We start from the raw sequence: 26,394 nt of genomic DNA, 5'->3' as shown, positions 1-26,394 counted from the left end.
AAACGTACACTTTTTTATTTCTGTATAGAGAAAAGCCCAGTTCTTCCTTATTATGTATTTCTTCTCTATAAGTTTCTTTTACTATTATACTTACATAAAACATTTAACTTTTAACACTTCTGGTCACCAGATGTCTCTGTGAAACCAGTTCCATGTCCTGAAGTTTAACTCAATTCTTACATGCTCTACCCTGAGAAAGCATCAGATCCCATGAACTAAGGGCTCAGTCTCACAAGCCTTTCCTTTTTGTCCCCCCTAGCAGTTCAGAAGTCAGTCTCAAGCCCAGGTTATTATCTGTGCTTCTCATCAGCCATCCTCAGTGGGAGGTTCCAGTGACTCTCTCTTTGGGTTCAATTAATTTGCTAGAACATTTTCAAAGATCAAGGAAAAACTTGTGTTTATCCATTTATTAAAAGATATGCTAAATGATAAAGGTGAATAACCAGATGAACTAATACTAAGTGGAAGATATGGCAGGGTCCTGAGCACAGGAACTTCTGTCCTTGTGTAATCAGAGCCATCCAGGATTCCATGCAGAATCAATTCATTAAAACAGAAGATTCTCCAAGTGTTCTTATCATTAGAGATTTATAACGGCTTAAGGAGCCCTGCAACAGGAACTGGGAATTGAGACCAATATATACAGTTTCCATTATCTCACAGAAGATAATTCAGATTAAGAAAAAATAGCCAATAATATTCTGAGAACTTACTATTTGCTTCTTGGGGTTCCAAAGCTTTAATATAAGTTATCCAAACCAATCCTATTTCAACAACAATATTTTGAAATAAGCAGCATAATTATCCTTCTTCCAGAAACAGGCAAAGAGAAATTGAATAACTTGCTTAAGATCACATAGCTAATAATACATGATGATTTTTCAAATCCATGCCATTTATTATATATAAAAATAAATATAAATCAATCTTCTATTAATATGAACTCACAACTGGGTTGGGAAGATCTTCTGGAGAAGGAAAAGGCTACCCACTCCATTTCCTGGCCAGGAGAATTCCACAGGCTGTATAGTCCATAGGGTCACAAAGAGTCATACATGACTGAGTGACTTTCATTTTCACTACAAAACTTTTTATTTTTAATGAAATGGAACTAATTAGAGTATATGCCCTTCTTTCTCTCTTATATATCTGAAGAATCTGGTCATCCAATAGAATGTTAATGGAGGTAGAGTTGGAATCCATTTTCACTTGCATGTAGGCTCCTCACTTTCTTCAATATCACTGGGCTTTTTATATGTGATTTAATCTGTGTTTGTGTCTATATCTGCTTAGAATATATATAGTCAGGTGGTATCCCATTAATATGATGAAGAAAACTATTTTTTCATATTTATTTATTTATTTTTATTTTTTCATTTTTATAATAAGCATCTTCTGCATATATGTTGACTATGTTCTCAAGCTTTTTAAAAATAGAAATTAGTGTATTTCTCTCCCTTTCACAGTTTCTGTAAAATTTCTTACATCATTTTGATGAAAATTCTATCACAAAATTTCAGTGTATATTACCAACCTTCTCTTATTCCTTTATTTATTTGAAATAAAATGTATTCAGAGTTTTGAAAGTTATTTCTATAAAACAGAGCATTGCCTAAAATCTAGCTTATTTATTTTGGCTAACTACTTTATTAAAAAGCTACCTGAAGTATAATTTTTTTTTATTGTTTTCTTCAATACACACATTTTTTTCAGCAAAAATAAAACATGGAAGTTTTCTAAGCTAATCTTTTGACATTGCACAATCAGAATTAATTGCAACTTTTAATTCAAGTCAATCACTACAATTCAATAAACAACTATTATTTTTACCTAAATTTCCCATCGTCTCACAATCTGAGAATATGCCAGTCATTGAGAACAAAAAAGTAATTTAATGTTAAGTGAGAAGAGAGTATTGAGAAGCACTTGCTCATGAAGTGTCCCCTTAGTTTGTAAGGAACACATCAAATATAGGTTTAAACAATAAAATATCTGACATTAGAGTTATCATTGTAGTCTGAGATATATGCATTTGGAGTAAATACTTTGTCTAGCCTAACTTTCTGTAGTATGATGCCCTTTGTTTTAAGGCCGTACAGACATACCTTGCATTCTAAAAACTAATTATTTTTACTTTTAACATAGATTGCAATTTATTTGGTTTTCTTGGTCCTACTCCAGAATTCTTATATATGAATAATACAGATCTTCACACCCTTGAAGTTAAGGCTACTTGACTATTTTAAGCATAACCATATTCCCACTTTCTCCATTCCTATTGCACATACAGAACAGAAATCTACTGCCATGACTAATCAACAGAGTCAATGGAAGAAAAAAAAAAAAAAAAAGAATGTTATATTCATCATCTTTATAATAAAGTCTTATATTTGTCCTTCTGCACATGTACTCCTTTTCTAACAACTTGCATGCCATTTATATCTCCATTTTAAATGCTTAAATTCCTTATTTCCCAGCATCTCAAACAACCTCATTGACTCTAGAAGCTTCAATTACCCAAACTAGAATTTCCCTCTCTGGTATGCTGCTTCTGCTAAGTCACTTTAGTCATGTCTGAGTCTGTGCGACCCCATAGAGGGCAGCCCACCAGGCTTCCCTGTCCCTGGGATTCTCCAAGCAAGTACATTGGAGTGGGTTGCCATTTCTTTCTCCAATGCATGAAAGTGAAAAGTGAAGTCGCTCAGTCGCTCAGTCATGTCCAACTCTTTGTGACCCCATGGACTGTAGCCTACCAGGCTCCTCCATCCATGGGATATTCCAGGCAAGATTACTGGAATGGATTGCTATTTCCTTCTCCACTCTCCTGTATATCCTAATTTATTTTCTATTAAATAGAGTGACCCCTAAGGATACACACTGATAAGTATATAATTATGAAATGCACAGGATAGGATGCTGCCTACTCAGATATGTTGCTGGTTCATTGAGAGAAACTGTTATCTTTCATTCCCATCTAAACTTCCAATATCCTGTTGTTATTTCCAGTTGCCATTATGAATTTTAATAACTTATTGGCAAACATCACCCATCTACTTAGTGCAATTCTTCATTTTTGAAGAGAAAACATTTAGTTATTTGATGCTTAATCCATCTAAATCCAGTTCAGCTAGAAGCTATGTATATTTCAGGGATTATTTTTTGATACCATAAATATTTTAGAACATAACAAGTAAAAGAAGATTGTAGGCATACACACCGAGGAAACCAGATCTGAAAGAGACACGTGCACCCCAATGTTCATCGCAGCACTGTTTATAATAGCCAGGACATGGAAGCAACCTACATGCCCATCAGCAGACGAATGGATAAGGAAGCAGTGGTATATATACACCATGGAATATTACTCAGCCATTAAAAAGAATTCATTTGAATCAGTTCTAATGAGATGGATGAAACTGGAGCCCATTATACAGAGCGAAGTAAGCCAGAAAGATAAAGACCATTACAGTATACTAACACATATACATGAAATTCAGAAAGATGGTAACGATAACCCTATATGCAAAACAGAAAAAGAGACTCAGATGTATAGAACAGACTTGTGGACTCTGGGAGAAGGCGAGGGTGGGATGTTTCAAGAGAACAGCATCGAAACATGTATAGTATCTAGGGTGAAACAGATCACTAGCCCATTTTGGGTGCATGAGACAAGTGCTTGGGCCTGGTGCACAGGGAAGAACCAGAGGGATCGGGTGGAGGGGGAGGTGGGAGGGGGGAACGGGATGGGGAATACATGTAAATCCATGGCTAATTCATTTCAATGTATGACAAAAACCACTGCAATGTTGTAAAGTAATTAGCATCCAACTAATAAAAATAAATGGAAAAAAAAAAAAAAAAGATTGTAGTACTCTATGCTGCATGCATATCTCCAGATATCTTAGGCTTACAGCTGTGACTGTAATACATTCCAGCATGTCAGATTCTGGGTCAGACAGTAGAGTCTGTCTGCAAAGTGAGAGACCCTGGTTCAGTCCCTGGGTTGTGAAGATCCCCTGGAGGAAGAAATGGCAACCCACTCCAGTGTCAGGATGAATTAACAGGAGGCTTCCTGTGTGCTGTTTTGGATCTGTCAGGAAATCTTTGGCCCTTATTAATTTCTGAATATTCAGGAATTAAGAGGAGAGGCACGCCTTTCCCGGGGTTGAGGAATCCAGGCATTTCCTTTGTTAGTTTCTCATTATGGTGATAAGTACCCTCTTCTCTCTTTAATAGGGATCGCCTTGTGTTTTTTAAGTCTGGAATTTTAATCTTTATCTTTGCTGAGAATACCTTGTAAGACAGTATATATGTGCACACCATGTCGATTAAAACACCTTTGCTCCATCAGAGCTTTGGTCCCTGTGTCTTTCTTTCTTTCTTTCTCTTCCTCTCTTTCTCTTTATCTCTCTATTTCTGGCTGATTCCCTGGAGCGCAAAAGCTGGCTGAGTAACCCAGGGAATATTAGCCTCTTTCCTTCTTTCACTCTCTCATCGTCGACCTCGGACCACCAGGTTCTGGTCCAATAAAGGACCACGAAGTGGCGCCCAGAAACAGGGACTCTGGTACACGTGGCAAGATTCGGACGGAGTGACCCCCAGGGCCTTTTAAGGTCGGTAAGTATTAAGACATGGGTCAATCAGCTGGAAAGCCCTCTCACTTTTATACTTTACTTCAGCACTTATTTAAAGTTTAGGGATTTTTGGTTTCACACCAGAGAATAGAGGCTTGCCTTCAGACAGTGGTTTAATGTAACCCTTGGTTCCCTAATGAAGGTAGTTCCTATAGGTTTCTGGCCCCTATGGGCTCTCATTGAAGCTGTGATTCTGCCATTACAAGGTAATTCTAGCCCTCCTGATATTCGGCAACAGGCAGAACACTTATTACGTGGATATGAATTAGACGATGATACCTTACAAAAGGCCCAATTAGAACAACATAAGATATTTCAGAATTTTCCTACTAACCCGGCTCTGGTTGCTCCAAGTGCTCCTCTCCTCCCAGCAGGCACAAATCCCAAAGTCTCTCCCTTGATAGAACCTAGTGATTTTGGCAACAACTCCCTTAAGGCACATTTTAACATTAAAACTGACAACATCTTTCTGAATAACAATAATCTACCCCCTTTGCGACAGGGGCTCTCTGAATTGCTGGCTTTGCAATCACAAGTGTCTGGAACCGAAGTGTTTTTCTGCTTTTCCAGTTTTAAGAAATGTTGATGCTCAAGGGCAAATAATTCCTCAATATGAAGGTATTAACTTTTTTCACATTCAACAAATGAAAAAGGCTGTAACTATGTATGGCCCACATTCGCCTTTTACTAGAGAGATTCTAAATACTATGGCGTCTTCTATTGGAACCTTTATTCCCTATGATTGGCAAATTTTGTTAAAAGCTCTCCTTAAACCAGGAGAGTATCTTCAATGAACAATGTGTAGCCAGAGATTATGCTAACAGAAATGCCCTAGCTGGCGCTCCCCAAAACCAAACTACTTTTGAAATGTTAACTGGCACTGGACAATTTGATGCTATGGAAGCTCAAATACGATGTCCTCCTTTGTTGCATGATCAATTAAAAACAGTGGCCCTTGAAGCTTGGGATCGAATTACTCCTCAAGGGGAGCCTACAGGTTGCTATATGTTATGCCCGATGTCCGAATCCCCGAGCGGGAAGAGAGAAAGCTACCAAGAGACAATGCAAAACGCAAGAAGGAAGTTTATTGCTAGCTCGAGCTAGGGCCCCCGCTGTGTCCAACGCAGTGGCGCACAGGCTGAGAGCCCCGAGCCCGGTTTTCTACCCATATTTATAGAACATCCAATTTCAAACATAAGCAGGGGTCATTTAGCGAAGCGGATTGGTTACATGTTCGCGGGGGTCTTTTCATTGGTCAGACATTCGCGCGTGCGGGATCTTTCCGTAAACAAGTTCTGATTGGCTGTATCTGGGTGGCCTGATAGTCTCTGACTGGTTGTGTCTTGGTGACCTGATAGTCGCCTTAGTTGCCAGGGTGAGGGCCTGGTCTTCCTGATTCTGCCTCCTATCATGGCGTTATGTGCTCTTCCTACATGCCGTTTGTTCTTCGTACATTCCCCCTGTCTTTTGATTATGGGGAGGAATTTTCCTCTTCTTTATTTCGCCCTATGGGCCCGGGTTTTTTTGGGGGCCTTGGGCACCAAAATTTGGAAAAGAAAATTTAGCTGTTTTCCTTTAAAGGGGGATTAGTTTTTTAAAAAAAGGGCAAGGCCCCAATTGAAAAAGTATTAGAAAATTTAACAAAAAGGGCCCCCAAGGGGGGTTTGAGACCAGAGGGGTTTAAACCCAGGGTGCCGGGATCCAAACCTTTTCCCCACCATCCCCGTTTGGGGTTCCCTTTCCCCCTTTTTGCGTTGCAAAAAGTCCCTCTCTCATTTTCCCCGCCATTAATCCCTACCCAAACCTTTTTATGGTCCTGAAATAGAAACAGCATTTTTTCTCCAAGAACCCCCGCAAAACCCCCCCTTGCTGGAGAAAAACAAAGGGTTTAAATCCCCCCCCTAATTTTGAAAATACAAATTCAGAAAAAGGGGGGGGGGTTTAGAGACTTTTTTCCCCTAGGTGGCTTTTTGAATTCTTTTCTATCGATTTCAGGCCCCCAAAACAAAGGTTTCCCGGGGTTGGGGGAACCCCCCCTTGGTTTGTAGAGACATTGAAGCATTCCTTTTCCTGCCCCTTTGTAAAACCCAGGCGAATAAAGCGGCCATGGTAAATTCATTTAAGGGGCTTTTCCCCTTTTTTTTTTTTTCTCCGTAACCCTGGGTTCCCAATGGAGTACAAACCCCTCTTCAAATGGTATAAAATCTTTGGCTTTTAAATAGCAACCGGGAACACAAAAATTCTTGACTCGGGTTTAAAAAAAAACCTTCAAAATTCAAACAGGGGAAAAACCCCGAAAAGGAACAAATTCCCCCAAAATCCCCCGGACCCCTGGCCCCAAACCGGGTTTTTTTCCCCTTTGAACCCTTAGATTCCCTTTTTCCGTCAGGCAAAAAAGGGAAAGTTTTTGCCCCCGTGGTACTGTGCCAAGGCAAAGTCCTTGCCCCCATCCCTCCTTCTTGTAGACCAACCTTACTTTCCCCTTCCCATGGGACTTTGGGGGGTGGGTTCTGGCCTGAAGATAAGTTAAAGGGACGTTTGGGGGGGCCTTTTGGGCCCTCTAGAAAGGGGGGGGCCAAGATCATACCCACCCCAGCGGTTTTTTTTGAAATTAGGGTCAGTTTTTAATTAAAAAGTTGCAAAAGCTGCATTTACTAAAGCCCAAAAGGGGAAACTTGGGGGGGGGGGAAAAACAGTTGGGGGTTTCCCTCTGCGAACCGGGATTTAGAGGGACCAGGCCTGAGGTCCCTCGGCCTCTGGGCTGGGCCTGCGCGGGGGGCCCGGGGGTCTTGGAGCAATCCCCTTTTTGGTTTGGGTTTCCCCAAAACAACGGGGGGGCCAAATAGAGTGCCCCCATTTTAAAAATTTTAAAAACTAAAAAACCGGACCCCCATGTCAAAACCCGTTCTTGAAAAGGGACGGAGGCCCCCGGGCCCAGGGGCCAAAAAACCCCCACCGGGAAAAACTTTTTTCCTTCATCTGGGGAACTCAATCTTGTAATGGAAGCTTTTGTCCGGGGCTTAGGTGATATTCCCCCAAGAGCCATTTTTGGGTTTTTTCGGGGGTGATTTTACCCCGAATGTTTTTCTTTGTTTAGAGTAGAAAACCCAAATTTTGGACCTTCCCTGTAGTTTCACACCCCCAGGCGGCGAAATAAAAAAAATTTCAACTCCCCCCCCATTTTTAAAATTTGGGTTTTCCGATCCCTCCCCCCCCCGGGGCAAAAATTTTAGGGTATTTTTTTCGAAAGTTTTTGGGGCCCCCTTTTACCCTAAACAATTCGGGTGAAAAAAGCCAAAAAGGGGCCATGAGCAAAAAAAAATTCGGGCACGGGGGGGAAAAAGCCATTGCTGTCGGGTTTCCCCCAGGGACACATAGATCGAAAAGGTCAAAACGTGGGCCCCCCATTTTCCCCGAGGGGGCCACTTGGGAGTTGATTTTTGATCATTTTTTCCCCGGCCCTCTGGATTGTAGACCCCAACCCCAATTTCCTTTGGGGACTGGATAAAGGGGAAATTGTTCATGAGGCCCCAAAGAATCCCCCCGGGATTGTTTGGGGCGGCCCCAACAGAAAAAGGGGAAAACTAGGAAGGTCCCCCGGCGGGTGATTTCCCATTTTCCCAAAAGGACCCCGACGGTTTGAGCTTCGCCTTCCTTTCTGTCTGGGGCCTTTTTTTCCGTTCCTCTGGGTGGCCCCCCCCGCAGGGGTTGCGGGTAAAACCCCGGGGTCCAACCCCGGGTCAACTTTAAACAGGGGGGGGTTAGGGGGGTTGGGGGGGGAAAAACAAAAAATAAGGCCCTTTCCATCTATTTCTAATACTCTAGTTTGGTTTGTTTTTTAAACCCCAAACCCAAAAACCCCGGGTTTTAATATTATGTTTGGGGGGGGGCCCTTCCCCCCATTTTGGTCCTCGTATCCCTCCCGGATCAACTTCCAAACACGGTTTTATGCCCCTTTGTTTAATGCCTTTTATTTTTTTCCGGGTTTTTGGGTTCCCAAGAGCAGGGGGGGGTGGCGGCACTTTCCTTAAAAAAAAAGGATCCCACAGGAGGGGGTTTTCCATACAAAAATTTCAAAGGGGGAAAGGTTTCCCGCTTATAGGGGGTTTTTAGCGGGGGGAAAGATTTGCGAAGGGAAGGAGGGTCACCCGTCCCAGCCAGTCTCTATTCCCAAACTTTGTCAGTTTTTTCTTTTAGGGTCCGTTTCCCATTCTCTCAACTTGTCCTGATTTTGGGGGATTATATTCGCATTTTAATTTCCATTTCTTTCCCCCAGAGCTCGGGCCAGCCCTTGTACAATTTTGGGGCTCAAAAAGGGGCAGGTCCGTTAAAGAGCCCAAAAGTCACGGCAGCCCGTACCAAGGCACAATTTCCTCTAAGTTTTTTCTTTTTAGAACCACTATGGTTTCCCTCTCCTTAGTGGGGGAAAGTTCCACCCACCCCGGGGAAGGTATTTTCCCAGAACCAACGGGATAGCGATACCCTTTACCCCCTTTGGCCCTTACCTCTGAAAAGTCTTTTCCCCCAGTGGGGGCCCGGGCCCTCCCCCCGGTACCTCACTCCTGAGTGTTGCTTTTTCTGTTCTCTTTAAAAGGGCACGTTTTTACAGGCTTGAATTATCTTCGTACGGGTTGGGCCTTTTGTGGGGGGAACCTAGGCGGGGCCGGGCTGGGAAAAAGGGTTTTTAAATTTAAAATTTTTCTCCCAAATGTGTGGTTTGGGGTGTAGGTTTTCACAAAAAGACAAACCGGGGGTCCCAGGCAATTTGGGTTTTGCGTCATTGGTTTTCCCGGGAACCATCCACCCCTTTCTCACCCTTTTCCTGGAGGGGGGTTTTTCCTTTAAGTGACCCAAAGTGGGAGTTGGGGGTGGGGGAGTACCCCGGGAATTTGGGGTTGGCAAGGGCCCCCATCCCGGGGGGGGAAGTTCCACAGTCAATATGGGGGCGACGTAGTTTTTGGGCGGCTGCCCTGGGAGCGGCCGCATAAAGCCCCCCGATTCCCTCTTCCCTTTTGGGGTTTTCCCGTTTTTGGGCCCCGGGAAAAAAGCACTTTTAGCAACTGCTCGGGGAAAATTTGGACAGCTTCAAAGTCCCCTGCGAATCTAAGGCAAATTCTTGACTTCTTTTCCCTCAGCTGTCCGAAATCCCCTTTTTTGATATAGGGGGCCCGGGAGGGGGGGGCAGTGCTAAAGGCGTATCGGACTGCCCTTGAAAAAGGTGACCCCTTTTCCCTTTCGTTTCGTCTAGAGCTTGTATTAGGGAAAGCAATTGGGCCCCTTTCGGCAAATTTTTTTGGGGGGAGTGTTTCACCCCAAATTCGCCCCCCCAAAGACTCATCAATTTATGGGGGGCCCCCCATTTTTCTTTCCCCGCCCTTTGAATAACTGCTCCCATCGGTGCTTTCCAGCCACGGTTGCTTATTGGCACCCTTTTTAAGTCTTTTCGTGCCCCCCAGAGCCTAAACCCCAGTATTCACTACCCCTCATGGAGGGGGTGGCCTTTCTTGATTTAGGAAAGGGGGTGGTTTGGTTTCTTAAGCGGGGGGGTCTGAAAACGCACCCTTTGGGGAAATCGAGCAGCAGGGCCGGAAAATGTGTCAAGGGGCTTTGGGAGATCCATTTTCCCCGGGGGCGGGTTTTCAAAACCCTTCGATGGCTTGGGGGGGGGAAGACCGAGGTTGTTGCCCAAACGGCAACTTGTCGGGCGTCGGGGACGGGGAAAGGGCGGGGCTGCAAGGGATGCAAAGGGGCAAGGGGGCCACCCAGCGGCCACGGGGATCAAATCGCTTCAAACAGGTATGCTACGGGCCCTTTTCCCGGGGTTTCCCCTTTGCTGCGTCAAAAACCCCTTTCCTATTCCTTGTTCTCATCTATAAACATTTGGAATGGCTTTTTGGGGGTTAGGCAGGGCAAGAGTGGGGTTTGGGTAGGGCCCGTCTGAGTGTTTGGAAAGCCTTTTTTCAGGGGCTCAGTCCAGGCCCCATTTTGGGGGTTCCCCTTGTTTCCCTTTCATATAAAGGGCCAAAGCCTTCTCTGCAAACCCCATGATCCACACCCTAAAAATATCCAACAGTCCCCAAAACTCCCTCACCCGGCGGGGGGTTTGGGCTCTGGGGACTGTAATAGGGGTTTTCCCTTTTTGGCCTGGGTTAGCCATCGTTTTCCCCTTCCTGATCTTTTAACCCCCAAATAGGGGGGAACCCCTTTTCCGGGGTATTTGTTTCCTTTTTTTCGCTAACGCGATAACCCCCAAAGGGGCCTAGGGGTTTGTAAGAGGTCCCCGGTTTGGGACGGGTGCAAAGCCTCCCCGTGGTTCCCGCCAACTTTGGTCTTTTCATTTGTAGCAGAATGACCTCTGGGTGGCGAGTCCCATAATTTTAAAAGAGGTTCCCCCATCAGAGGCCTCAATAAACAAGGTAGGGGAGTTCTTTAAAACCCCCGTGGGGGGGGCGGGTGGGGCCCAAATTAAATGTACTACCGGGTTTGGGCCCCCCCCCCCCGGTCCACTCAAAGGCAAATATCTCCTTTGGGCCCGGGGCCCCCAGGGGTAAAGGGTGAAAAAGGCATCTTTCAAGTCCCGCACAGTGTAAACCCAATGTTTTACCCCGGCAGCAGAACTGTCAGGGGGGATAGGGTTTGGGACAGTTGGGGGGGGATGTCACTCCCCGCTTGTTTTTAAATTCTGCAGGTCCTGGACAGGTCTGAAAACTGTCCCCCTTTGGGTTCTTCACCGGCCCGAAAGGGGGGGTTCCCCAAGGGGATTGGCACCCGGCCCCGGGGAATTCCCGGGATCCATGACCGTCGAATTGGGGGTTTATCCCCCCCCGAGCCTCCTGGTCAAGGGTACTGTTTTTAACCCCCAAGGAACTCCCCTGACTTTTGCTCCCATGACGAACGGATGGGTTTTGTTTTGCCCGTCCCCCTTCCGCCCTTTTGGCCCCGGCCCAAAGGTTTTTTTGGACCCCCGGGTTTTACTTTTGGTTGCTTTTTGACCTCTGGGGGGCTTAGGCACTAAATTTTGTAAATTTATCCCCTAAGGCTAGGGTTTAAAAACAAGTTTCGGTTTTCCAAGTCCCTCTGTTGGCCCGAAAATTTCCCCAGGGTCAAAATGGAAAAGACATTAACTTTTTGTCAAAAAGTCTTTCCCAAATAGAGGGGCTGGGCATTCTGGTATCACCAAAAAAGAATGGGACCCCTGATGGGTCCCCAAAATTTACTTTTTGTTCGTTGGGCCCAAAAATTTCTTTTTGGGCCCCGTGGCTCCTTTTACTATCGGTTTTTTTTAGACATTGGTCCCAGCCTTTTTTTTAAAAAAGAGTTTTGGGCGCCAGAAACTACCCCTGAAAAAAAACGGGTTTCCCCTCCACATTAAAGGTTTCCCCCCGGACTTTGGGGAGGGGTGCCGAGCCTTTTTCTCCCTAGTCACTGTTTTTCTCCCATGTATAAAGGGCCCCATTTTCGGGGGAGACTTTTTCCCTCCCGGGGCCCTTCCTTTCCCTTTAGGGGCTCCTTAGAGCCTCGGTTTTTTCCCGTGCCCCCGTTTCCCTTTCAGTAAACACAATTTTATCTTTTTAAGGTCTAAAAATTTTTAGTTCTCTTTCTTTCCTTTCTTGGCGGCCCCGAAGCTCCCTCGCTCCCCCAACCGGTTTTCATCCCCGGGAAAAAGAATTTTTGGTAGCTCCTTCTGGGTTTTTTCTGGTTCCCCTCGTCCTATTCCCCCTACTTCCCTTCCTTTCCTTTTTTGCCTTTTTTTTCTCCTCCCGCTAATCCGTTCTTCCCTTTTTCCCCTGCAGTCTCTTGTTATTGAACACTTTCTCACTGCCTTTTTAATTTAAATCCTGTATTGTTGCTCTCCTAGCCCCTCTTTTTCTGCAATTTCTTTTGATTTTTGGAGCTGCCGGTTTTCAAATGCTAGTATCAAAGGCGGCGCGCGATTCGGGCCGCCTGGGGGTTATGGGGGTGTATTGTCTAAAAGCTTCCCTTTCCTTCTAAAAAAGGCTTTCCGGACTTTCAGTGGGGTCGCCTCACCAATTTTCCCTTTTTCCAAAATTGGTGGCTTCCTTGCTGCAGCCCCCAGGGCCCGCCATCCCGAGTCTGGGGGGTACACCCCGGGGACCTCCCACCCCCCGACCGCCCAAAATCCCCGGGTTTGGGGGCAGCAAGGGGAAAACCCCCCGTCCACCCAATGAGGTGAGAATAGGTCTCCCGTCGACCCCGGGGGCTCGTTTTCGTGCCTCTGCCAAGGGTTCGCTCCCGTTCCTCCCTGGTGGGAAAAGTACCTTAACAAAAATGTTGGAATCTTCCCCCGGGGGGGTTTTTGGTGAACAGAAAAAGTCTAAGAGGTCAATGGGCCCGGGGGGTTCCCGAGAAGGGGGGGGGGGTTTGGGGTTTTGGGTTTTTCCAAAATTTTATAGGTCAAATCGTGGGAAAGGGCCCGTACTGTTGGTCCCCTTCTCCCCTGGGGGTTTGTGGTCCCAAACCCGGGGGCGGGGAGGCCTTTAAAGTGGGAAAGACGGTAAAATCTGGGTCCCCCCGGGTTTGCATACTCTTATCTTTCCCCGTTTTTTCCCCGGGTCCCCAGTGTGGCCTCCCCCGTGGTCCCCTTGCCCCCCTTCCCAAACCTTCCCCCCCCACCCGGGGGGTTTTTAAGGGGGGGACAAGGGGGGGGGCCCTTTCTTCTGGTTTCCAAGTCCCTTTTGGTTTGGGCAAGAGGCATCCCCGGGAAGGGCCCGGGTTTTTAGCTCTCTTTCTTTTTTTAGGGTTTTTCCGAAGGGGAGTTCCCAACCCAGGACCTGTTTTGGGTTAGAAATTTTTTTGGACGAAAGGGGGTTTTTTTAAACCCGTTTTTGGTTTGGGGTTTTTTTTTACCAATCTTGCCAGACCACGATATAAGGGAACCCGGTTTTGGATGGCCCAGGGGGCTGGCGCCATTTCTTTTCTTTCACTGCCTTTATTTTTGGGGGGGCCCAAACGTAAACCCCCGGCGGCCCCTCCCACCTGGGGGTAGGCCATTCTGCAGAACAAAAAAAATTTATTTAATTTAAATTTTTCTTTACTGACCCAAACAAGTTTTTTTACCCTTGGGTCCACATCCGGGAAAATTTATCAGTCATGAGAAGAGTGGGGTTAAAATTCTCCCCGACCCTATTTTAAAGGGAAAAAAGTGTATGGAAGAAAAAGGGAGAGAAAAGAAGTCAATGAGAACAACCACCAAAAAACCTATCAGGAAGGGGGGGGTTGGCCCCCCCCCCGGCCCCCCCGAGGTTTTGGGCCCCTTTTGGTATGCTTTTGGAACGTTTATGTGCCGCGTCTTGACGGAAGTTTTCCTTGAATTTTGGGGGGGGCCCCCCTAGGGGGTTTTTGGCCCGTTCCGTTACCCCCCCTTTTCCTTTCACGGGGGCTTTAAGTTTTTAGGCGCCCTAGCGGTTTTAATTTCCTGAAAACCCCTGCCCAAAACCCCGAATTTTTTGGCCCCGTTCTCAAATTTTTTAGATATTAAGGGGGGGTTCACCCGGGCGGGTCCCGTTTTCTTAAAGGCCCCACTTTTGTAGGGCCTTCAAAAGTCCCCAAAAGGGGTAGCCCTGGGCCGGGGCCGGGCATCAATTGGCCCCCCCAATGTTTTGCCCGTTCACTGAAGCTCCCAAAGAGAATTTGGAAAAATTTAGACCCGATCAAGGGCAAAACGAAATTCCCAAAAGTACACCCAAAAAAAAGACAAAAAGCAGACAAAGCCGGCAACACACAAAAAGGAGCGGCTTGACAAAAACACGGACAGGGCAATTGTCCCGGGCCCACAACCAAGTGCTAGGCTGGGGGGGCACTCCCCCGTAAAAGAAAATCAACTTTCCAAAAAATTTTTCCCCTGGTTTAAATGCCGGCGGGATCAGGGGACGAAAAAACCCAACACCGCGGCCTCTCCGGGGCCCCCTCATGTTTTCCCCTGGCCCTTGGGGCCCCACCGGCAGGAATTTTTCCCCGCCCAAGTTACCTCCCTGCTCTCCTTTGCAGGCCCGGTTTTACACTGGGTTTCCCTGTACCTTTTCCTCCCTGCCCCTTCCCAGCAGGCCCCGGTTTTAAAATGGAAATTTTCCCCGACCTGACTGGGGAAAACCGGGGCCTTCGGATTTTCCTTCTGTCTCGGGAGGTTTTCCTCCTCGCCAAGGGGTCCCGGGGAGCCCCCCAAAAGTTATTGGGCCCGGGTGTCCGGGAAACCCCCACGGGGGAAAAAGGGAAACTTTCCAAGGGGACAAAAGCAAAACGCAAAAAAGGGGTTTATTGCTAGCTCGGGGCTAGGGCCCCCCCTGTGTTTCCCAACCCAGTGGCGCCAGGCAGAGCCCGAGCCGGTTTTCTACCCCCTATTTTTAGAACACCAAAAATTTTAAACATAAGCAGGGGTCATTTTGCGAAGCGGGGTTGGTTTTCATGTTCACGGGGGTCTTTTCATTTGGGGGAGACTTTCCCCGCTGGGGGTCTTTCCGAAACAAAATTCTGATTGGCTGTATCTGGGTGGCCTGATAGTCTCTGACTGGTTGTGTCTTGGTGACCTGATAGTCGCCTTAGTTGCCAGGGAGGGCCCCCGGGGCTTTTCCCGCTTTCCTCCATCATGGCGTTTTTTTTTTTGCTCTTCCTACATTCCGTTTGTTCTTCCTACACTATACAAAAATATTGCAGGGACCTAGTGAAACGTATGCTGATTTCTTAGCTAGATTAGAAACTGCTGTTTCCTATACAGTAATTGGAGAAGAAGCTAAAAGGCAACTAGAGAAATTACTTGCTTATAAAAATGCAAATAAAGTATGTCAAAGGGCTATAGCCCCAATTTGTGAGACAGGAACTATTTTTGATTATTTGAAGACTTGTCACAATATAAGATCAGAAACTCAAAAGATGCAAATGCTAGCTAAAACAAGAAAGGGAAATGCCTTAAGAAAGAAAAATGAAGGATGCTTTACATGAGGAGATAAGAACCATTTATAAAGAGACTGCCCTAAGAAAGTTTAAACAAAACAAACAAAAATCTGCCCTCGCTGCAGTAGAGAAATGCATTGGGCCAAAGAGTGTAAATCTAAATTTAATATTGAAGGGAAACCCATTCCAGGAAACTCTAAGCAGGAGACCCCCAGGTCCCCTTCAACAAAAACCACGGGCAAATTCCACCTTTTCCCTCAAACCCTCAATATCCGGCAGTGCTGCCGTGGATATACCAGCCTTAAATGACTTTCGCATTTATCCTCAAGCAGTCCCCTCTAGAATACCTACTGGACTTTTTGGGCCCGTGTCCCCACAGGGAGCAGTGAAACCTTCGGTCTTTCACTTGGCCAATCTAGTTTGATTTAACAGGCAGGAAGGTCAGGGGTCTCCAAATGGAGAAAATAGGCTGCAAGTGTCAGACATTTTTATCTCTCTAAAATGGCAGAGGAAACAAACGAGTGCTATTTCTTTTTTCTTTCCTTTTCTTTCTCTATACAAATTTAAAAGAAGGTTTCTATTAAAATACTGTGTTGCCATAATGACACCTGGTTTCACTTGAAGTTAACTATTCTCAAACCTTGAGCTAACCAATGCGGTTTTTCTTATGGAAATGTATATTAGTGAACTTTAGACTCTTTTTTCAAGTAGGTTCTGCCTAAGCACAGAACCAACTTGACAAACCGGTTTGTTTTTCTCATGCAAATGTTCTCTTAAGCTATGTTAATGAAATTGTATTTGCTTGGAAACCTGCCTTTCTTCAAGATTCATGTCAATAATTTTGTGGCCCTAGACAACTCACCTGGTGCCAAGGTTATCTCAAAATGCCTGTTGTGGGTGAGGGGCCTAGTGCTATTCTCTTCAGTTTTGAGACATTTCCTTTCTCTAATTAGCAGACTGCTGGTAGTTATGTGACATCTGACTAGAGACTAGCAGGGGGCCACTCTTTTTGCCCCTTCTGATGCCTATGTCAGAAGTATTCTCTATCTCCTTTATACTTTAATAAACCTTTATTAAAGTTGAGAACACATTACAAACTTCTACCAATTTCCAATTAACTTTCTAAAATATTTTAGAGAAATTTCATTCAGTTTTTGTATTAAAAAATATAAAAACCTCCACCATAAACTCCTAGTTGTATTAAAACAGACAGTGGCCCTGCCTATATTTCTAGACCCTTTAAACAATTTTTACAGTCTTTCTCTATTAAACATATTACAGGTATTCCTTATAATCCACAGACACAAGAAATAGTCAAATGAACACATCACACACTAAAGTTACAAATAAAAATTAAAGACGGGGAATACACAGGTACACTACTGTCTTCCTTATCTAAAGCAGACTTAACTAGATTCCAACATAAGATATTTTCTAAACCTAAAATTATTGTTAATACAGCTTTATTTGTTTTAAATTTTTTAAACCTACCACAGGGAAATATTTTAACAAGAGCAGAAAGACATTTCGAGGAATTGAAGGACACTTCTCTTCCTCTGCCCATTTGGTATCAAGATGGGTTCAATTATCAATAGAAATCTGGGAAATTAATCTTACCGGGAAAGGGATATGCTTGTATTTCCCCAGATGGATCCAACAAACTTTTTCCTCAGAAAATTCGACCTAAGGGGGCCCCCAACATTCAAAATGGAGATGAAACAACAAGAACCCCGGGAGGAAGAAATTCCAATACGGGCCATGGCAGCTCTAAAGATCTCCAGAAAGCACCACCCTCGGCAGCATCAACCCTATGACCCCCCAACTTGGGGACGGATAAAAACCCTCACAAAGTTAAAAATCTGATTTCTCAACAGGAAATGCCTCAGAGTCCTGAAAACCTTCCTATCGCTATGCTGACCTGTGCAACTCCCCGCTAGAGCCGGATTCACAAATCAGACTTAACTGAGCTTACTTACCCAACCCCCCTTTATTATAGATCATAAAATGGATGGAGAAAAGACCTATTGTATCAACCAATGACTTCACCCATATGCCCCCTCCCTGGAAGCCTCACACCCTGGGGAATAGGGAAAACTAATTAACATTTCTCTAGGCTAAGAAGTCCTTCCAATGCCTGGGCCCAGGAAAATTATGCATAAACGTCGGCCGACAAATGGGCTTTCATCCTGCCTCCAAAAGAAGACTTTCGGACATTGCTGCCCTTTCTCTGTCTGTGAACCATGTTTACTACTGAAACTTTAGGGAAAGAATTAGGGAAAGAACAAAAAACATTCTATATGATGCTGCTTAAGTGGCTTTAAAGGTTACTAACACTACGTTGAAACATTACCATGACAAAGGACTTCTTGGCTGGCTTGACAGTAAAATGGCACCTCCTCCTCCTCGAATCATCCTCAATAAACAAATTGGGCCTGAACAATGGGACATTTAGAAACTTGCTGCCAGCACCGAAGAACTTGAAACTCAGACTAGACATTTCACAGAGACCAGTTGTGGTCATAGTAACTATTTCTTTTGCTGTAATCAGTCATATTTTATACAGGCCTGTGTCCCACTTACAATTTAATCTGTAACTTGTATTAATTGCCAGTTTTGTATTACTCCTGTTCAATTCAATCATAGTACTTACAACTGGGAACAAATCAATTTCATTTACATGATAATGCCTCTTTGAATGTACTATTACTGCAAAAAAAAAAAAAAAATCTTTGAAACTTTTTCTAAATGTCTACCCTCTTCCACTAATTTGGAAATTTTAGCTGAACAAATTATCCTGTCAACACACAAGGATGGTTTTAAAGTATTACCCACAGCATCAGGTATAGAACTGTAACTTTGGTGATTGTCTTGATAATTGTATTTGTTATCATTGCCTTTCTATAAGGTTGGTTAATACTAACCAAATTCATTTGGTCAAGATCTTTTTTTTTTTTTTTTTTTTTAAAAAATATAATAAAATAGGGGGAATTGTCAGGATGCATTTAACAGGAAGCTTCCAGTGTGTTGTTTTGGATCTGTCAGGAAACCTTTGGCCCTTATTAATTCCTGAATATTCAGGAATTAAGAGGAGAGGCACGCCTTTCCCGGGGCTGAGGAGTCCAGACATTTCCTTTGTTAGTTTCTCATTATGGTGATAAGCATCCTCTTCTTTCTTTAATAGGGATCGCCCTGTGTTTTATAAGTCTGGAATTTTAATCTTTCTCTTTGCTGAGAATAACTACTTTGTAAGACAGTATATATGCGCATGCCATGTTGATTAAAACACCTTTGCCCCATCAGAGCTTTGGTCCCCATGTCTTTCTTTCTTTCTCTTCCTCTCTTTCTCTTTATCTCTCTATTTCTGGCTGATTCCCTGGAACACGAAAGCCGGCTGTGTAACCCAGGGAATATTAGCCTCTTTCCTTCTTTCACTTTCTCATTGTTGGCTCTGGACCACCAGGTTCTGGTCCATTAAAGGACCAATACTCCAGTATTCTTGCCTGGAGAATCTGATGGACAGAGGAGACTGGCAGGCTACAGTCTATGGAGTCACAAAGAGTTGGACAGGACTGAACTGATAACACTTTCACAAATTTTCACTTGTCAAACTATATCCTAAAGGGAAGTATTAAAAAAAAAAAAAAAGAAAAACACCTTAGTGTGCTTACATAAATTTTTTAATGCTAGACTAAATGTATACTTCTAAACTCTATACATCCATTTTAATGTTTAAACAACTATTTTTCTTAAACTGTAACTACTTGCTTTATGAGACATATTTAAGCTCTTCAGATGTACTAATTAATTTAGTTATCACAACTATTTTTTCTTTGATATTATTATGATACCTGAGTAGACTTACTCCAGTAAGAGCTAATTTACCTGCAAATTCTTATACTTAGAGCTAATAACAGGAGTGTTTGAGTTTTATTTTTCTATTTTGAACTTGTTTTCTTAATAAGAAATTTGGGTTATAAAAGTGTTTCCTCTGTTATACTAGAAAATTTGTTAACAGCTTCTATGTGCTAAGTTTTGTGTATTCATTGAAATGATATAAATTAACACGAATCTTAGCATTTAAATATTTTACACAAAATTTTGATAAGAAAGTATATTTATGTTAGATGTTATAATCTTATCACAAAATACAGTAAATAAAGAGGGCTTTAGGAAATTTAGAAGTGATGGACATATTCAGGGCATAGATTGTGGTAATGGTTTCATGAATGTATGTTATCTCAAATATTTTCCTGTTATATATATGATATATGGATGTTTTTGTGTGTCAATCATACCTCCATAATAAAGTTGTATAGAAATAAAATACATTATGCCAAAAGTCATAACACATTTTTTACTCTATTTGAGGGAAAGTATATAAATCTCTGAAATATCTTATATAAATTTATGTTTAGAGTACTGAATGGTGATTGCAAAGACATTTCTGTTCCTCTACTATAGGTACAGGCAAAACACACACACACACACACACACACACATTTGGAGGCCAAACATGCGGAGAAAACTTTGTTTTCCTTAATTCCAAAGTTTTCACTAAGCCCTTTTAATTTAACGGCAGCACTTTTCTTTCTTTGCAAATTTTATTTGCCTCCACTTTAATTTGGATTATTCTCTTTACCCAGAATGCCCTTTCCCCACTACTTCCTTTTGATTGAAAGAATACAGCTAAACCTTTTGTACAAAGAGAATGCTAGTTGCAGGTACTTAGCAATTAACTCATTGCTCTGATTTATTTTTAAATGCCTTCTACTCTGAACTTTACTTTCATGAAAAGTTCTGAATCACCTCTGACATTCTCTTTCTCCTCTGTGAATGCTGCTATACTCTTTCCTGCTAAACACAGTCTTTCTGAAATCCCGGATATCACCATGCTGTGTTTTACAGTTGTCAGTTCACTTACTAATATCCCTCTACTAGATTCCTTGAATGTAGACAGAGTCATACTCATTAAATTTCTAGAGTAGCATTTTATGCTTAGCAGATACTCTGTAAAAAGATGTTCAGTGACATGAAATAAAAGAAAACTTTGAATACTTTGAAAATCCTCTAGCTATGGTAAAATAATTGTGAAATTTGTAGAGTTATAACTAATTCTATTTTGCATTATGTATTTTAGTGAACATTCCTGAAACTTCTTTACTATGTCATGTGCTGTGTTGTGCTTAGTCAGTCAGTTGTGACCAACACTTTGGGATCCAATGGACTGTAGCCAGCCAGGCTTCTCTGTGCATGGGGTTCCTCAGGCAAGAATACTAGAATGGGTTGCCATGCCCTCCTCCAGGGAATCTTCCCAACCCAGGGATGGAACCGAGGTCTCCTGCTTTGCAGGTGGAGTCATTACCATCTGAGCCACCAGGAGAAGCCCAAGAATACTGGAGTGAGTAGCTGATCCTTTCTCCAGCAGAACTTCATTGCAGGCAGATTCTTTACCAGCTGAGCTACCAGGGACGCCCTTAACCTGTCATACCTTTGAGTAATTTTTATCTCTTCCTATGATAAAATGCCCTAGAGGGAGTGGAATATGTGAGAATATATTTTTAAATATTCCTCAATCATCTTACTATCTGAGTGGCTAAGTAATATGAAAAGTTTTAATGAAAGTTATCAGAAAGTAGTAAATCAAATATGTATCAAATATTCAATCTATGGCCTTTTGGCCTTTGTATTTCTTTTTTATTTTTAGCCTTTGTATTTCTATCTAAGCTGTCATCTCCTCATTTTCTCCACCCCCCAGCCCTTGGCAATCACCATTCTACTCTATTTCTATGAGTTTGATGTTTTTAGATTTCATATAGAAGTGAGATCATACAGTATTCATCATTCTCTGACTGACTTGATTCACTTAGCATAATGTCTGAAGACCCATTCTTTTTTTTTCCCAAATGGCAAAATTTTCTTCTTTTTATGGCAGAAAAATATTCCATCATATATATATTTCATATTTTTTTTTTCTATTCATACACCAGTAGACATAGGTTATTTAGATTTGTTTCATATTTGGTCATTATGAATGATGCTGGAATCAACATGGGGATGCATTTATACCTCTAGGATAGGAAAATTCATTTCCTTTGAATAAATACTCAAAGGTGGAATTGTTAGATCATATGATAGCTTTTTAAAAAATATATATATTTTGACCACCATCCATCCTGTATTCCATAGTGAAAATACAAATTTATATTTCTGCCAGGAGTAAACTGTATCATGGTTTCCTCTTTTCCAAATTATTGGCAACACTTACTATCTCTTGTTTTCTTGATAAAAGCCATCCTAAAAATGTGAGACTTTGATCTACATTTCCCTGATGATTAGAAATGTTGAGTATCTTTTCATGTTCTAGATGTCTTTGAATATTATCTATTCATGTACTTTGGCCATTTTAAAACCAAATTGTTTTTGTTGTTGAGTTATGTAGCTTTCTTACACATTTTGAATATTAACACTTTATCAGATATATTGTTTTCAAAATTTCTCTCACTCCATAGGTTCTTGTTTACACACAAATCAGCTCAGTTATTACACATTGTAACCAAGATCTGACCAAAAATGCATAATTATTGTCTTCTCAAAACACTAAATCTTAAAAAGTGGTGACTTTTGAAGTAGAAACAGTTCCCCAACTCACACTGTTTTGAGTCTCACACCGTTCATTCAAAATTAACATAAGTAAACCCTTCAGTGCTAGATTCCACAACACATTTACTGAATTGGAATGGTAAAGAGAAGATAAACATGGCCTCTGTGCAAAGATAACAGGCAAATCTGAGAAGCATTCCATGTGTTTTATGTATAGACCTCATGATAATTAGAAACCAAAAATCTGTAAAGATACACAGATACAAAAGAGAAATGTATTCAAATAAAGTATAAATACAAAAGCTAGTCATCACATCACAAGATAGGAGAGCACAAAAAGGAAGAAAGGAACAAAAAATAAATTATGAAACCACAAGAAAGCAAGCTACACTATGGCAATATGTGCATTCCTATTAATAATTACTTTAAATGTAACTGAATAAATGCTCAAATCAAAGACATAGAGTAGCTGAACAAATTAAAACAAACATACAAAGACTTAAACTATTCTAATTTTTTAAAAATATTTTTCTCATTTTGATATTTTGATTTAAACTCTTCTGGATAATTTAAACTATTTTATTTTCCAGGGTTTTTTTTTTTACATATTCTTCTGTGTTATCTTTTTTTTTTTTTAATTTATTTTTATTTTTTTTTCCATTTATTTTTATTAGTTGGAGGCTAATTACTTTACAACATTGCAGTGGTTTTTGTCATACATTGGAGTGAATTAGCCATGGATTTACATCTATTCCCCATCCCGGTCCCCCCTCCCACCTCCCTCTCTACCCGATCCCTCTGGGTCTTCCCAGTGCACCAGGCCAGAGCACTTGTCTCATGCATCCAACCTGGGCTGGTGATCTGTTTCACCCTAGATAATATACATGCTTCGATGCCGTTCTCTTGAAACATCCCACCCTCGCCTTCTGTGTTATCTTATCACCAATTGATTTCCTCTAGTGCAGTTTTCATTTCAATTATTTGGTTCTACAGCACTCATGGGTTCTTTGTTGAAAGTTTTCAATATGCTTCTCCATTCTTCTGCAGAGTTCAGTGAATGTTTTTATGATTGGCACTTTAAACTCTTTATCAAGTCAAGTATTTTTCTCTTTTTCATAATTTTTCTCTGATATTTTTATCTTATTCTTTGGCTTTATCCCTTGTCTTCTAATTTTGTTTGACTGTCTATATTTCTTTCTATGAATTAGGCAAAAAAGTTCCTCTCCCAGCCAGGAAGGTGTGTCCTTGTGTAGGAAAATCCCTATACAGACTGTGTATACCTAGTGACTTTGGCAGGAGGGCTAGAGCTGATCCAGGCATAGAGTGCTTTTTTTTCCCTCCCAGGGAAGGAGGGAAAAAAGCTAGTGCTTCCTTAGGAAGCACATCTGTGTTTGAGATATTGCCTTTCACTCGTGGGTCATCCACCAGGGTGTGGGTCCTGAGTAGATAGTATCTTTGCACCCTTAAATCCATCTGGATGCTTTTTGCTTGTTTGTTTTTATTTCCTAAATTGTAGAAGAACTATTCTGCTAGTTTTCAGGTGTCCTCAGAAAGAGTTGTTTTCTTACACTGTATACACTGGGTGTGTCTATGGAAGGAGGTGAGCAGGATCCTCCTACTCTGCTGTCTTGATCCTGCCTTCTCTATTGTTATTTTGAATACGTACATCTATCTTCTACTTATTTATCACTGGTTAGAATTCTGCATTTATATTTTGCTTATTATGATAGCTCAGTTGGTAAAGAATCTACCTGCAATGCAGGAGGCACCAGTTTGATTCCTGTGTCGACAAGATCCACTGGAGAAGGGATAGGCTACCCACTCCAGTATTCTTGGGCTTCCCTTGTGGCTCGGCTAATAAATCATATGCCTGCAATGAGGGAAAACGGGGTTTGATTCCTGGGTTGGGAAGATCCCCTGGAGAAGGGAAAGGCTACCCATTCCAGTTTTCTAGGCTGACGAATTCCATGGACTGTAAAGTCCATGGGGTCGCAGAGTCAGACACAACTGAGTGGTTTTCATTTCACTTTCATTCATTCACTCATTGTTCATCTTTTAGACTTATGTGTGCCATGCCTTATGTAGCATAATTTTGAAAAATAAATCATTAATAATAAGTGAAAATACAGAATATATGTTGTTGTTGTCTAGTCTAAGTTATGCCCAACTCTTTGCGACCCCATGGGCTACAACACATCAGACGTCCCTGTCCTCCACTCTCTCCCAGAGTTTGCTCAAGTTCATGTCCATTGAGTCAGTAATGCTATCTAACCATCTCATCTTCTGCTGCCTTTTCTCCTTTTGCCTTCAATCTTGCCCAGAATCAGGGTCTTTTCCAGTGAGTTGGCTCTTTGCAACAGGTGACAAAACCATTGGAGTTTTGCATCAGTCTTTCCAATGAATATTCAGGTTTGATTTCCTTTAGGATTGATTGGCTTAAACTCCTTGCTTCCAAGGATCTTTCAAGTGTCTCCTCTAGCACCACAATTCTAAAGCATCAATTCTTTGGCACTCAGTCTTTTTCATGATCCAACTCTCACATCCGTACACAATTTCTGAAAAAAACAGTTTTGACTATACAGAGATTTATCAGCAAAGTTATGTCTTTGTTTTTTAATACTCTGTCTAGCTTTGTCATAGTTTTCCTTCCAATCAGCAGGTGGCTTCTAATTTCATTGCTACAGTCAAATAGAAGAGGAAAGGGAGAGACAGTGATAGATTTTCTTTTCTTGGACTCCAAAATCATTGTGGATGGTAACTGCAGACTATAGAATATATACCAACATTATTTATTAATAGATCAAAAAGTTTAGATAAATCAATAACAGCTTAAATGTGCCATAAGTGTATTCTTCAAAAGAAGAACAAAAGAAATTCTCATGAAAAATGAATAAAATTATTAAGATTTAAATGAGTAATGGGATTGGATAGATAGAGATTGGTATCTATAAATAATTTTATTGGCACAAGAGCTAGAAAAAAACATTTTGAGACCTATGGAGAGAGTAGTTAGTAGTTTATTTCTAAGAATAAAGATGAAGAATTGGAAATAACATTGAAAGAACCTCTAAATGTTTCACAAAGGTAAGACTTTTTCAGGTTAATAACCCCTGTTGTTAATTAGCATTTAGACATATATTCCTTACATTGAAAGCAGACTTAGAAATCATGCCTGAGCATCTGAAGCAATCCATGAGTTCTGACAATGTCAAGCATCCAGTGAGACCCAGGTAGTTAATTATTTTTTAAAATCTCCTTAATAAAACAGCTAGTGTTAAAAACAATGATTGAAATAGCCATGCATTTTATATTATTGACTGATTATTTTTTCCTAATCAATCAAATACATAAAGGAGTCTAAGGAGAGGGGAAAGATTTTAATTTTATTGTATCTCTGTCCCTCCAAATTAGCAATATTTTCCTTAGGAAAAGAGGAAGGAAAATTGTAATGGGGAATATTTAAACAGAAAGTATCTTGTGTAATATTTTGAAGATCTAGTAACTTGTAAGTATGTTAAATTATTCCTAAGTTTTTAAATTATTAACAATCTAGAAGACAGTCTCAGTTGGAAAAAATAACTCTACAGATATCAGCTGTGTGTTTCTATATCACTGCCTAATAATTCTACATGACATTTATAAAAATGGTATTCACACACATCAGTTATAGAGATGTCTCTCAGCAGATAGTGACTTTCTGGATTCATTCATGATGAAATACCATGGAGGTGGGAAAGGTGCAATATAAAGTTCACAAAAAAAAAAAAAAAAAAAAAAAAAAAAAAAAAAACCTTGCAGGGAAAATTATAAAATAAAAGAAACAGAAAAATACATCAAGCAAATATACAACTTCTGGGTCAAATAAATTGGCAGATTGTTTACAATGATAAATTTAGAGTCCACTATCAACAGGAAGGAAAATTATACACAAATGTACTTTCCATCTGTAGTAATATTTCTGAGTATTTTCTGAAACTGTGATATAATAGCAGTTGCCTTATAAAAACTGATTCAAGTCCTTTCCATTTTAAAGAACTTATATAACTTATTTAAATAAAGATATCAAAAATTTTGGGAAAAGGAAAGGAACTCATTTCTTGTGGCTTCACATTCCCATGTGATAAGATTGATTAGAGTCACAGGGAAAACTTTTTCTTACTCTTCTCCCCCAGGAGAAAGTAATGACTCATTGCTTTTGTGAGTTCAGGAGAGAAACTGAGCTCTTTGGCTCAGCATCTTTCTTTACCCATCT

General features: G+C 41.6%; 1 non-coding gene across 1 annotated transcript; it reads left to right on the top strand.

Moving 5' to 3' along the window:
- The first annotated feature begins 22,244 nt into the window (after positions 1 to 22,244).
- Positions 22,245 to 22,350, top strand: LOC139031614 (U6 spliceosomal RNA). The gene has a single exon (XR_011484120.1). It is a non-coding gene; the product is annotated as a U6 spliceosomal RNA (small nuclear RNA).
- The last annotated feature ends 4,044 nt before the right edge of the window (positions 22,351 to 26,394 follow it).

The sequence above is a fragment of the Odocoileus virginianus genome, chromosome 2 (genome assembly GCF_023699985.2).
Source record: "Odocoileus virginianus isolate 20LAN1187 ecotype Illinois chromosome 2, Ovbor_1.2, whole genome shotgun sequence".
Lineage (NCBI taxonomy): Eukaryota > Metazoa > Chordata > Mammalia > Artiodactyla > Cervidae > Odocoileus > Odocoileus virginianus.
Note: the sequence above shows the minus strand (reverse complement) of the source record. Positions and strands in the feature narration are given on the sequence as shown.